Source organism: Chrysemys picta, unplaced genomic scaffold (genome assembly GCF_011386835.1).
Source record: "Chrysemys picta bellii isolate R12L10 unplaced genomic scaffold, ASM1138683v2 scaf402, whole genome shotgun sequence".
Classification (NCBI taxonomy): domain Eukaryota; kingdom Metazoa; phylum Chordata; order Testudines; family Emydidae; genus Chrysemys; species Chrysemys picta.
The window spans coordinates 1-12,074 of NW_027053109.1; positions in this window are offsets into that span (position 1 = coordinate 1).

Here is a 12,074-nt window from a genome sequence, read left to right on the forward strand (position 1 = left end):
ACTCACATAAGAATGCCCAGGACTGGGATCTATGGTACTGAACTAATATGCCCTGGAGTCCATGGAAAGACTCCATTGAGTCCAATGGTCAATGCTCAGGCCCTTAATGAATGACAAGGGGGCTGGTAGTTTTTTCAGATTGATTTTAATGAGAAGGGGCAGCTATTTTTTTATACACGGCTGTTCTCCAGGAGAAGGTGCCCCCGTACAAACTGTCTCGGCTAATTTCTTAACTTCAGTTAAACTACAAATATGTTTACTTATTCATTACTCTGGTAGAGCAAGTGTTAATACTGACATTATATCTGTGTAATGAGTCATATGTTGTTTTCCTAACTATTCCCAATACGTTTTCTTGCCTAATTAGATAATGACAGAATTGCTCAAAAAACAATGTTTTAATGAGGCCCACAGCAGTTTATTATAATCCATAATAATGGATGCTTTCTACAAAGTTCTCCTAACTTTGGGGAATTATGTCAACATGAACATTACTGGCATAACCAGTGTTGGACAATAGCATTTACTCTCTTTCCCTTTTTTTCCCCTTTCAATATCTTCACTTTCAGGCCAAATTCATCCCTGGCATCATTCTTTTGTGCCAGGGCTACATTTGGCCCATTGTGTCCAAAGTCATGACAAATCAAACCAGGTCACTGCGGGCGTGAGTCTATGATCCTTGCTCACATTGACTGGTACTTACTCATACCAGTAGCCTCAGTGAGACCAAGTACTACTCAGTGCAAGTAAAACAAGATAGACTTAGGTTCCAAATAAACTAAAAAAGAATTTTAATGCACACAAGACAGACAAGAAGGGGCTTTATCCGATACATAGCAATATGTTAGGGCATCTCGAAACGATAGGCTCGATTCTGATGTCCTTACACTGACTAGCCTCTTACTCTGAGCTTGGTCTCATTGACTTCCACAGGACTACCTGCTGAAAAAGTGTGGGTAAGGGTATCAAAATCTGCCATTAAAAAGGCAAAAAACGATGTTAGGGAAATACCCAGAATCTCCTATTTAATCTGGAAAAAACAGTGCAGTCCTCAGAGTGTTTTACGTCAATGCAACATTAATATAAATCAGTGTCGAAACTGATGGTTACATGAAACATTTGGCCAGTGTGAATCAGCATCACTCCACTGATGTCAATGGGCCAGAAACCCCAGCTAACGTAACTCGATGGAGTGCCACGTCCATCGAGGTGGCTGTATCTCCAGCGGGTGTGAATCAGCATCACTCCACTGATGTCAATGGTGCTCCCAGTGGTGTAAGCTAGCATCACTCTAGTGCAATCCACGGGGCCAGATCCCCAGCGGGTGAAAATCAGCATTAGCTCCATTGGCGCATTTAACCCCCAGCTTTAGTAAATAGGTGGAGCTCTGCTGATGTCATTGGACCAGAACCATAACTGGTCAAAATTGGTGTCATTCCATTGAAGTCAATGTGGCTTCATACATTTATACAAGAAGAGGATCTGGCCCTTACGCTCACAGGATTTCCCAAAGCACATAAATGACTTAGGGGCACAAGCCTCTTATTGGGGCAGCCGTCTGGCTCGTTTTACCCAGTTGGCAGATCATGTCCTTAACTTGTAACCTGGTGTAGATATGTAACCCACACACCTCCTGGGTGTGGCGCTCTGTCCCATCTGGTGGCCCTGAGACCACTTAGAGAGAGATTAATGACTGTGCCCTACAGCCTTAGTTAAGAGCCATGTGGCTTTTAGCTCATGTGGTAGAGGCTCATGCACTAAGCTGCAAAGGTCCTAGGTTCGATCCTGTCTACCGAGGTCTGTCAGTGTTACAGATACACATCAAATTATGCATCTACAGGGGCAAGTGTGAATTGTCTTATGTTAACAGCTTCCCAACCTTAACCCTAACCATAACCCTGCAGAGTGTGGGGAAGCTCTGGGGCAGACTCTTGTTCCAAGACTGAACTAACCTGTAGAAGCTACCAGTTCCCCTCTGTCTCAGAAACATAGGGATTGCCAGACAGGATCAGACACAAGGTCTATCTAGTCTAATAGCCTGTCTATGACAGTGGCTTATACCAGATGCTTCTAAGGAAAGTGTTAGAGCCTCACAGAAGGCAGATGTGGGAGAATCTGCCCCCAACATTAGGTCTCCTCCTAATCTCCAATAGTTAGAGATTAGTTTAAATCTTCAAGCATGAGATTTAATCTCTCTCCCAAAAATATTTTCTTTAATTATAACTCTTGATATTCTGCATATGCCTAAAAATATCCTATCCCTTTTTGAACCTCACTAAATTCTTGACCACAATTACTTCTTGTGGCAATGAGTTCCCTAGAATAATCGTACATTTTGTGAAAATTGACTTCCTTGTCTTGATTTTGAATTTCCTAACTTTTAATTTGATTGATTTTTCTCCTGTTCTTGTGTTATGAGACTGGAGAAGAGATGTTCTTGATCTACCTTCTATAGACAATTCAATCTCCACCAATTGGAGAATGAAAACAATGGTATATTAGGCAATGGTCTGTTTCCTTCTTGGCATCTTGTCAGCGGCCCATGCAGAGGTTATTCTGATGTTGTTTAATCAGTTCTCCCTAAGAATCATCTGCATTGTCAACTTTGTCCATAACCCTCCCTGACTTTTTATAGGTCCATATCTGAGTCTGCACTGGAATCAGAGTGAATTTCACATGATCTATGAGTTTATGGAAATATTTTCCACATACCAACCCCTGAGTTCTCTCTCTGATCCCACATGATTGAGATGTGCTGTTCTCTGCAGTCCTGGCCTCCTTAAAATTCTGTAACGGTAGTGCTGGAATTGAGATTCTGTGATCTTAGCACACTGGGAGTTGAGCACAGTCTAACGAGAGAGAATATAAAATGTATGGGCCTGTATATTTAACTGCGTCCTCTATTGAGATGCAATTTCAGAACAGCTCAGGTATTTGTATGATTTCAGCATCCTTTTACCTACAGAGGGCATCCAACCTAAAGCATTAATGGTAACTGCAATTCACCTTTAAATCAAGTATAAGAGGCCTGTGATTTACAAACAGAATCTCTTGCGGTCTGGCCTTACTGATTACAACAAACTGCAGACACCCTCTCAGTAGAATGCTGGAAGTGTGCGACTCCCATAATAACCCAGTGGTCGGTGGATTGAAACCAGGGTCAGCTAGCCCTGGCCTGTTTCTTATTTATGGGTATAAAATGGCCATGAATAAAGTTAGTCTGGAAAGTGGAAGAAGGTTTCTAACCATCAGAGGAGTGACGAGCATACATGTCTTACTCTCCATCCAGGCGCTATTACCGGGCTTTGTTGACATTTATTCAGGAACCACCTCCCTCTACAGCTAGTGGAGTTATACAACCTAACTAGATTTGAAGTGGAACTGAATAAGTTTATGAATGGGATTTTATCATGTTGCTGCCTGCAACAGCAGTAGACTGGACTCAGTGACCTGGCGGGGGGGGGGGGGGTTGTCACTTCCTGTCCTATGTTCCTATTAGGATTGCCAATATTAACGAGCCTACGTTATGCACAATCATTTTTTTCAAATCAAAGAAATGGTGCAATCAGAGAAATCACGATGGTGACACAGAGAACTTGCCCCTCTCTCACAGCTGTTTATTGATTTTTTAAAAAATCAATAATTACATTTATTGAGAAAATATCTTCCTGTATATCATCCTTCTAACGGCATCCTTCACCTCCTTGTTTCTCAGGCTGTAGATCAGGGGGAACACGGAGATGATGTTGTCTTGGTCCAAGGTGTAGACAGACCTGGGTCGTAAATACATAAAATCAGAGTACTGTAGAAGGTAGTGACAGCTGTCAGATGAGAGGCACAGGTACAGAAGGGGTTGAGTCTCCCTTAACAGAGTGGATCTTCAGGATGATGTAGTAAGAAGATGGCCTGAAACATAAGGCCGTGTATCAGAGGCCTGGTGTGAGGCCTGAGCTAAAGTAGTCAAAACTTTGCAGATATAAAGCAAAGCCAAGCTGTGAGCAAGAGGCAGGCCCCGTTCACAAAATCTGGCAAGAACAGGGCTGACATTGCAGAAACACACATGCTTAAGTAGTGCTAGGCACAGGAATATATACACCAACACATTCCAGAAAGATGGTACCAGAACACCTTGATACCAAACACATTCCCCAGAGATAACAGGAACATGCTGACCCATCTTAAGGATAAGGTCAGGATGACAGCATGATGGATAGAGATGTTTTAGCAAACCAACATGTACAAGGTAATGGGCAGCCCTTGGATCCATCAACAGGTGGCACCCTAATACGTCAGAGGGTGTCACTCGGATATGTCAGGGGCAATACGTAACTTGTTTGTATTGGTGTATAAAGTTGTATCTCAGAGGGAGTGTCTTTGGCCATCCTAGGGAGCAGTGGAAAGTCCTGCCACTGACTGAGCTGTGTCCATTGTCACGAGCATACATGTCTTACTCTCCATCCAGGCGCTATTACCGGGCTTTGTTGACAGTAAACCTGGCCGGGTGCTTTTGCTGAAAATCGAATCTGTGGATTTATTGGGCTGTTTAATTGAGGTCTGCTGTCTCTGCTATCTGCACAGAGCTGGGACAGCACACTGAACGAACACACACGCAGTCAACATCTGACCACAGATGGCGACGAGGATGTATGTATAAGAGACTAGAACAACTAGGATAATAATCATGACAAATATAGTTGACAAGGTGAAATGAATAACATCTGTGTTGTGTATGTCAGAGCAGGACAGCTTCAGGATGGGGAGGGATGTGACAGAAGAAATGATTGCTGACACTGTGGGGACAGAAAGACAAGCTGAATATACAAATTGTTTGGGCAGTTGACAAAGACACAACTACCTGCAGCACACAGAGTGTCCTGGACACGATGACCCTCTAGAGCAGTGGGTTACAGATGACTGTGAAGCGGTCAGAGGCCATGGTGGCCAGGAGGCATCATTCACTGGTCACAAAGACAGCACAGTGCACTCAGTGAATGAAATGATTCTATTACTCTCTGCTACAGAAGTCATGCACATCCTAGGCGCAGTGACAGAGGAATAACCAACATCTACAATGGACAGATTACAGAGGAAGAAGCGCATAGGGGTGTGAAGATGGGAGTCAATCCTGATGAAAACAATCATCCCAAGATTCCCTACCAGGATGATAACATAGCTCAGTAGGAACAACATGAAGAGTGGGACCTGCAGCTCTGGGTGGTCCATGAATCCCAGGAAAATCAACTCTGTCACATTGGTATAAAGGGGGGAAAGCAAAATTTGCAAATAAACAGGAGCCAAAAAGGGACCACGTGTGGATTCCTTGTAATAACTCTGACTGCTCCTGTGAAATAGTGTGTCTTGAGGAATGTACTATGGGTTATACACACACTTCTCCCTGGAGCTAGTGCATGGTCTCTGCACAGAAACACAGCACACTGTGCATTGTTTTGCATTCAATTAAATACGTGCAGATATTCCGTCACAATATGAGAGACTGTCCAAATCTGAATCCTTCCCATGCCAGAAATGTCCCTTAGGGCACAGGCCTTTGCCATCCCTGTCTCTCCCACACACCCTCTCTGTTGTTAAGTCAAATTAGTTTGGAAAGGAGGGAAATCATCTCTTGTAAATGTATAGACAATAATGAACGGTGTAGGATGTTTTCATTTACACTGGTTTTCTCTTCCAGCTTCCAACAATGTCAGTGGGAGTTGATGGCACTTGGCACCACTGAAACTCAGAGAAAGGGTCCTACGAAGGATCTGTGTCCAACGCTGTGAATCCCCAGCAGAAAGGTGTTGCAGGGATAGTATGTACCTGTAGAGACATTCATGTCACTGAATGTCTTTTTTCTTCCTGAAGGCTAGATCTTAAATGGAAAGATCTGCTCAACTTTATAGAGTCACTGGCATCAAAGGGCAATAATACATTTAGGTGACCATAAGTGATAGCTAACATAAGGACCGTAACAGGTTCTAAAAATTGGGTTTTTTCCTGATTGGGTCTATCTATGCACCATTCCAAGGTGTGATTTCAGCTTGGGTATTCCTCAATCCCTATGGCAGTGGGTACAGAGTAGACATGGGTAGGAAAAGGATTTCCCATCCCCTGAACATTTTCAAGATTTCAAAATATTTTCCCATTCTATATTGGGATGAAACCTGGTCTTCTGGAAAAACTTCACAGAAAATGAGAGATAGAGAAGCCCAACCCACGAATAGCCAGTAGCCCAGTGGTTACGGTACTCATCTAGGATAAGGGATGAACTGGTGGATTTTCAACAGCTCCAGGGAGACCAGCTGACCGTCACTAATGTGACTTAGCCTTCCAACTAAGCCCCAGATACCACCACTCAAAATGCCACCAAGCAATTGCCTAGTGGGTCAGGATGACTTGACCACCACAGAAAAGGTTGGGGGAGAAAGGATGCTGGGGAGAATGTAGTAACATTTATAGAAAGGGGTGCATCAATTTGTTATCATCCAAGTCCAAAGAGGATGGAGCTTGGCTGTTTTCAGTAGTAACAGGTGACAGAACAAGGAGCAATGGTCTCAAGTTGCAGTGGTGGAGGTCTAGGTTGGATATTAGGAAACATTATTTCACTAGGAGGGTGGTGAAGCACAGGAATGGGTTACCTCAGGGGGTGGTGGAATCCCCATCCTTAGAGGGTTTTACGGCCTGGCTTGACAAAGCCCTGGCTGGGATGATTTAGTTGGGGTTCAAGCAGGGGAGATGGACTCGCTGATCTCCTGAGGTCTCTTCCAACCCCAATCTTCTATGATGCTGTGTCCATCATCTGTAGCACCTTTCCCCATAGCGCTCTTCCCTCTAGGCAAACCCACACTTTCTTGTGGACGCTGGTCCTGAGGCCATGCCCAACACTCCCCAAACTCAATATTCCCCCCTCAGGTGATCACAACTCCTTCTTCCCCTTTTGAGAGCTGTTTTATTTTCCCCTCCTTAGCCCTCCATCAGTCTACTTAGGCGTTGCCTCTACTCCTAACTCTTCTGGACTGAGTTAGGTCTGGCTTATATAGTCCCCAGACTCCTTCTACTCACAACAGCCACCAGAAGGAGTAGATCATTAGAGTCAGCTGCTTGGCTTCTATTTTTTTGTTTGTTTTGTTCCCCCATGTGGTTCATACTGGCACATGAGGGAGACTCAGATTCAAGACCCCGTTCCAAATCAGGCACTTGGACCTGGGTCTCACGTCCCAGATCAGGCTTACAACCACTCGGCTATCGAGATAGACTTTCTCTCTCTCTGTCCCAATGAATCCTTTATTATTCATACAAAGTGGAACAGCTCCAACAGGAGAGATTGAGAGACTGAGATGCGCCATAGAATAGAAAATAGGGCAGACATTAGGGCACTCACCTGTCATATTGGCAATATAAATCTATTTCCCTGCTCTTAATTAGGCAGGGAAGGGACTTGAATAGGGGTCTCCCACATCCCAGATGAGTGCCCTGATAGCTGGGATTTGGCTATTTTGGGGTCGCTCTCTCTATGGCTCTGGAGTTTAACCAGAAATTCCACCCTGAACCTGAGAAATGTTTAATCAAAACTGAGACATTCCAACTAAAACATTTCGATTTGGCAAATCCATATTTTTTGGGGAAAATCCATTTTATTAAAAAGCTCCCAGCCAGTTTGAGTGCAGAGAATGGACAGGGCCCACTTTGTGAGCAGCTGTTCAGGATTTTGTTTCAGCCTCATCACTCAATGTGTGGGCCCAGGTGTGACAGGGGCGGGGCAAGAGCTGGTCACTCAGCCCCCTGTCACGCCAGCTCCCATTAAGGGAAGCAAATTGGAGCTGGCTAGAAAAACCTGCACCTAATTGGTGAATGGGAGACAGTTACCCACGCAATTAGCCTGGGGCTATAGAAAAGGCTGGGAGGAAGGAAGCCAAAAGTGGGGGAGGCTAAGGGAGGGGTAGTAGAGATAGTGCAGTGCTCCTAGGTATTGACATGAGAACCCAAGCTGTGTATGGCAAAAAGGTGGTGGGAACAGAACCTGTAAGTAAATGACACCAGTGGTTACTGAACCTCAGGGTTTCTGAGTGACTCTGTCAGCCCAGCAGGTGCCAAGAGGGATCTGCTATACCAGGTCTTATTTAAACTATTCTAACCCTGCTCTGAAGACAGAATTTATAATCTACCACCTCCGCCCTTCCAATGCTACCCATTGGTTACATTTTTCAAACAAACACGGGCATGACTGGGGCTGCCGCAGTGCAAATAATTATTGTTATTTCCCCCTTATGATTAGAGATCAGCCACACCAGAACCCACCGGATCCCAGTGTCCGTCTTCCCCCCTCCTGCACTCACACGCACACACAACACTGGATAATGGTCAGACTGGCACTAGGGGCACGATTCTGAGATCGGCCATTAATTCCTGGCTCTGCTACAGGCTTCCTGTGTGATTCTGGACAAAGCAAAGATTTCCTCTTTGCCTCAATTCCCTCTTTGTAAAAATTGGGTAATAATCCTTCCTTTCGCCCACCCTCTTCGGTCTTGTTTAATAGACTGTAAGCTCTTGAGGGGGGGAACTCTCCCTTACTATGTGTTTCCAGAGAACCTAGTACAGTGGGGCATTGACCTCTAATTGATAACACAACAACAATAAATTACAGCCCTGACTTATCTCTATAATTGGCTGTAGCCAAAGCCCAGAATCTGAAAATCCTCAAAGGTTGCAGAAGTCGGATCTGAATCTGATTCCAGATCTGAAGTGTGTAACTCATATTCATCTCTATGTATAATACCGGATTCTTACCTAATATCCATCTGGACCTTCCAGGGTCTTCCATGAACCATATCCATTGCCCCTGTAATTTATCCTGAGACAGAAAAATGAACAATGTCTGTCTCAAGTTGCAAAAATGTTGCAAAAACAGCACATTTCCAAGTAATTGGAGAAAATGGAAAGTTATGTCCAGGAATCAGAACTGAAGGAAAATAGCTATCCCACCTCCACTGAAGGAAAGAAGTATTGTATCATAGCTACTGGTGGAAGAGAGAGTTCAATCACTCTTCATCCCTAAGGGATCATGTTAGGGCACCAAATACCTTTATATATTCATTTCTGTGTCATTTAGAGATCAAGTCTCTGAAGTCACACCTCCAATTACAGTCTCAAGCCAGGCACAGAGGGGCTCATTACAATGCCCTCCTTGGTGCCCTAACATGCTACGTAGATTTGTTTATTTGCCTTCGCTTAGTTTTACGGAAAGCTCTCGCTGTTTTGCTAAGCCACAGGAAGAACTCTCAAGAGCAGTGTAACTGCAAAGGAATGGCTCAGACTTTCTTTCCGTAGGGAGCACTCAGTGAATTCAGTGTCAAAGTTAGGCTTAAAAGAAATCCAGACATGTTAAACTATGGAAAAAGCGCAGTTACAGCAAACAAACAACTGTAACTTTGTTCTGTGTAGATGCCAAGCAATCACCCTACCCTTACAATTAGTGCCTAATAATGCCTTACAATTTACCGCCCCTGATTGGGTCAAACTGATTTTTCATACAGTTTAAGGCCAGAAGAGGTCAATGTGATCATCTAATCTGACCTCCTGCATAACAAAACCTTGCCCAATAATTTATGTATCAAGCCCATAATTATTTTTTTTTTTTAGCTCTCACACATCTTTTAGCTAGATATCCAGTTGGAAAGACTTCAAGTGACAGACAATCCACCATTAGCAGGAGTGTTGTAAGCAAGACAGGAGAAGTAATTCTTCCACTCTACACAGCTGCAATAAGGCCTCAACTGCAGTATTGTGTCCAGTTCTGGGTGCCACATTTCAGGAAACATGGGAACAAATTGGAGAGAGTCCAGAGAAGAGCAACAAAAATGATTAAAGGTCTAGAAAACATGACCTATGAGGGAAGATTGAAAGAATTAGGTTTGTTTAGTGTGGAAAAGAAAAGACTGAGAGGAGACATAACAGTTTTCAAATACCTAACAGGTTGTTACAAGGAGGAGGGAGAAAAATTATTCTCCTTAACCTCTGATGATAGGACAAGAAGCAATGGGCTTAAATTGCAGCAAGGGAGGTTTAGGTTGGACATTAGGAAAAAATCCTAATCGTTAGGGTGGTTAGGCACTGGAATAAATTGCCTGGGGAGGTTATGGAATCTCCATAATTGGAGATTGTTCAGAGCAGGTTAGAGAAACACCTGTCAGGGATGTTCTTGATGGTGCTTGGTCCTGCCATGAGTGCAGGGGCCTGCACTTGATGACATCTCGAGGTCCCTTCCAGTCCTATGATTCTGTCATGGGTTAAGTGATGCTTTTTGTTAAGATGGCTGGTGCTAGTAGCTGGGTATGGCTCTGTTTTTTGCCCCCTTCCTCTGCCTGCACAGTTCTCAGCTCTAGGATACCGCTGCTTCTGTAGGCCACGCAGCAGGCTCCCCAGCCTTTAGAATTGCTTTTCCCCCTGCCCTAGGTCTGAGCTGTGTTGGGGGCAGGGGAGTGAGATGAAAACTCCACGGTGTTTGGGTGAGGGCAGAAAGGGAGTGGCAGCAGTAGGAGGCAGAACGGAGCAAATTGCATGGAAAAGAGGGGAAATGTTTGACTGGGCGTCATGAGTCTGAAAGGCAGCGGGCCTAGGGTTTAGGCTGTGATACCTCAGACCACTTCAATCTCTCCATTCCTGAGGAGAGCCCTGTTGGGTCATACATATAAAATCAAAGGATCCTAGAAGGAGCCTGGCTTGTGGTTGAAACTTGCCCGTAGCTCAATGTTATTAGTTTTACAGTAGCGACTGGAGGTGCAAACTGAGACCAGAGCCCCAGAGTCCTTGATTTCAACGGGGCTTCTTACAGTCTAAAGCATGTTAAGCATGTGCTTATGTTTCCTTGGATTGGGGTTAGCGAGCTCAGTACCTTGCTGGTCTGAGCTCTTATTCTGGGTGAGCTGAGAAGTTGGGAAACGTCTGTAGATCCTAGGAGAGCTGTTAAAGCAGAACTGCAAAGAAACTGGAGGGATTTGACAGCTATATATGGCATAGTGTATGGATACTAAACATCACACTTCAGGGCATAAACCAATCTCTAATTATTAGAGATCCTGGCAGGATGTGGGGAAGGGCTGATTAGTCCACATCTGCCTATTGAAGGCTATTAAACCTTCTTTTGAAACCTCTGATACTAGCCACTATCAGAGACATGATACTGCACTAGATGGAGCTCAGGTCTGATCCAATCTGGCAATTTCTATGTGTTTATCCAGTATTTCATAATAAGACCGGTGAATCCAAATGCTTCTGCAGACCAAAGTCCTTCTAAAGAGAGAATCTGAACCAGTGGGTGCTGCCCCATTCCAAACGGAGTGACCGTAGGCACTTATCGGCCAGAGAGGGGGTGCTCGTGACAGGCGGGTGTCGAGGCCGTTACACTGAAAACTGAAATCTGAAGTCAGATTTGATTCAGGTCTTTCTTAAACAGCTATAAACAGATGCAAATCAAGAGGAACTGCATTGAAATCCCCTGGAGTTCCATCTATGTAAAACCTGTGCAAACCAGATCATAATAATCATAATAATAATAAAAACCTCAACCACAACAATATACTCCACTGTACAGAGCTTTCTCCATGGGGTACTCCTGGGGGAATTCTGCAACAAAACAATATTTTTAAATTCTGCGTATTTAATTTGTCAAAATAACACTATATAATCACACCGGTTTCAATTATTTTGGTAATTTTTCAAAATACCTGCCAGCCACAGGGCCCCCCGGCCCAGACACCTGCACCCCCTCCCATCCCCCAGAGCCCAACTGCAGCCTTCCAAGCCCAGACACTCACACCCCTCCCTTTCCAAAGTCCAGGGAGCCAGAGGGAGAAACAACCTGATGCTGGGCCCTGTGCTTGTATGGAGTTTCCTGCATGTCACCTCCTCCTTTCAGGGTGTGCCAGGAGCCCTTCATCTCCATTTCCCTACCCTGGCAGCATCTCCTATGTGCAAGCCTGGAGCTGGACTCTGCTGGGTCCAGCGGCCCCTAGTGGCAGCCAGCAGCTCTGCAATGCCAAATCTGGGGGAAAGGGAGGAAATTCTGCACAGAATGTTAA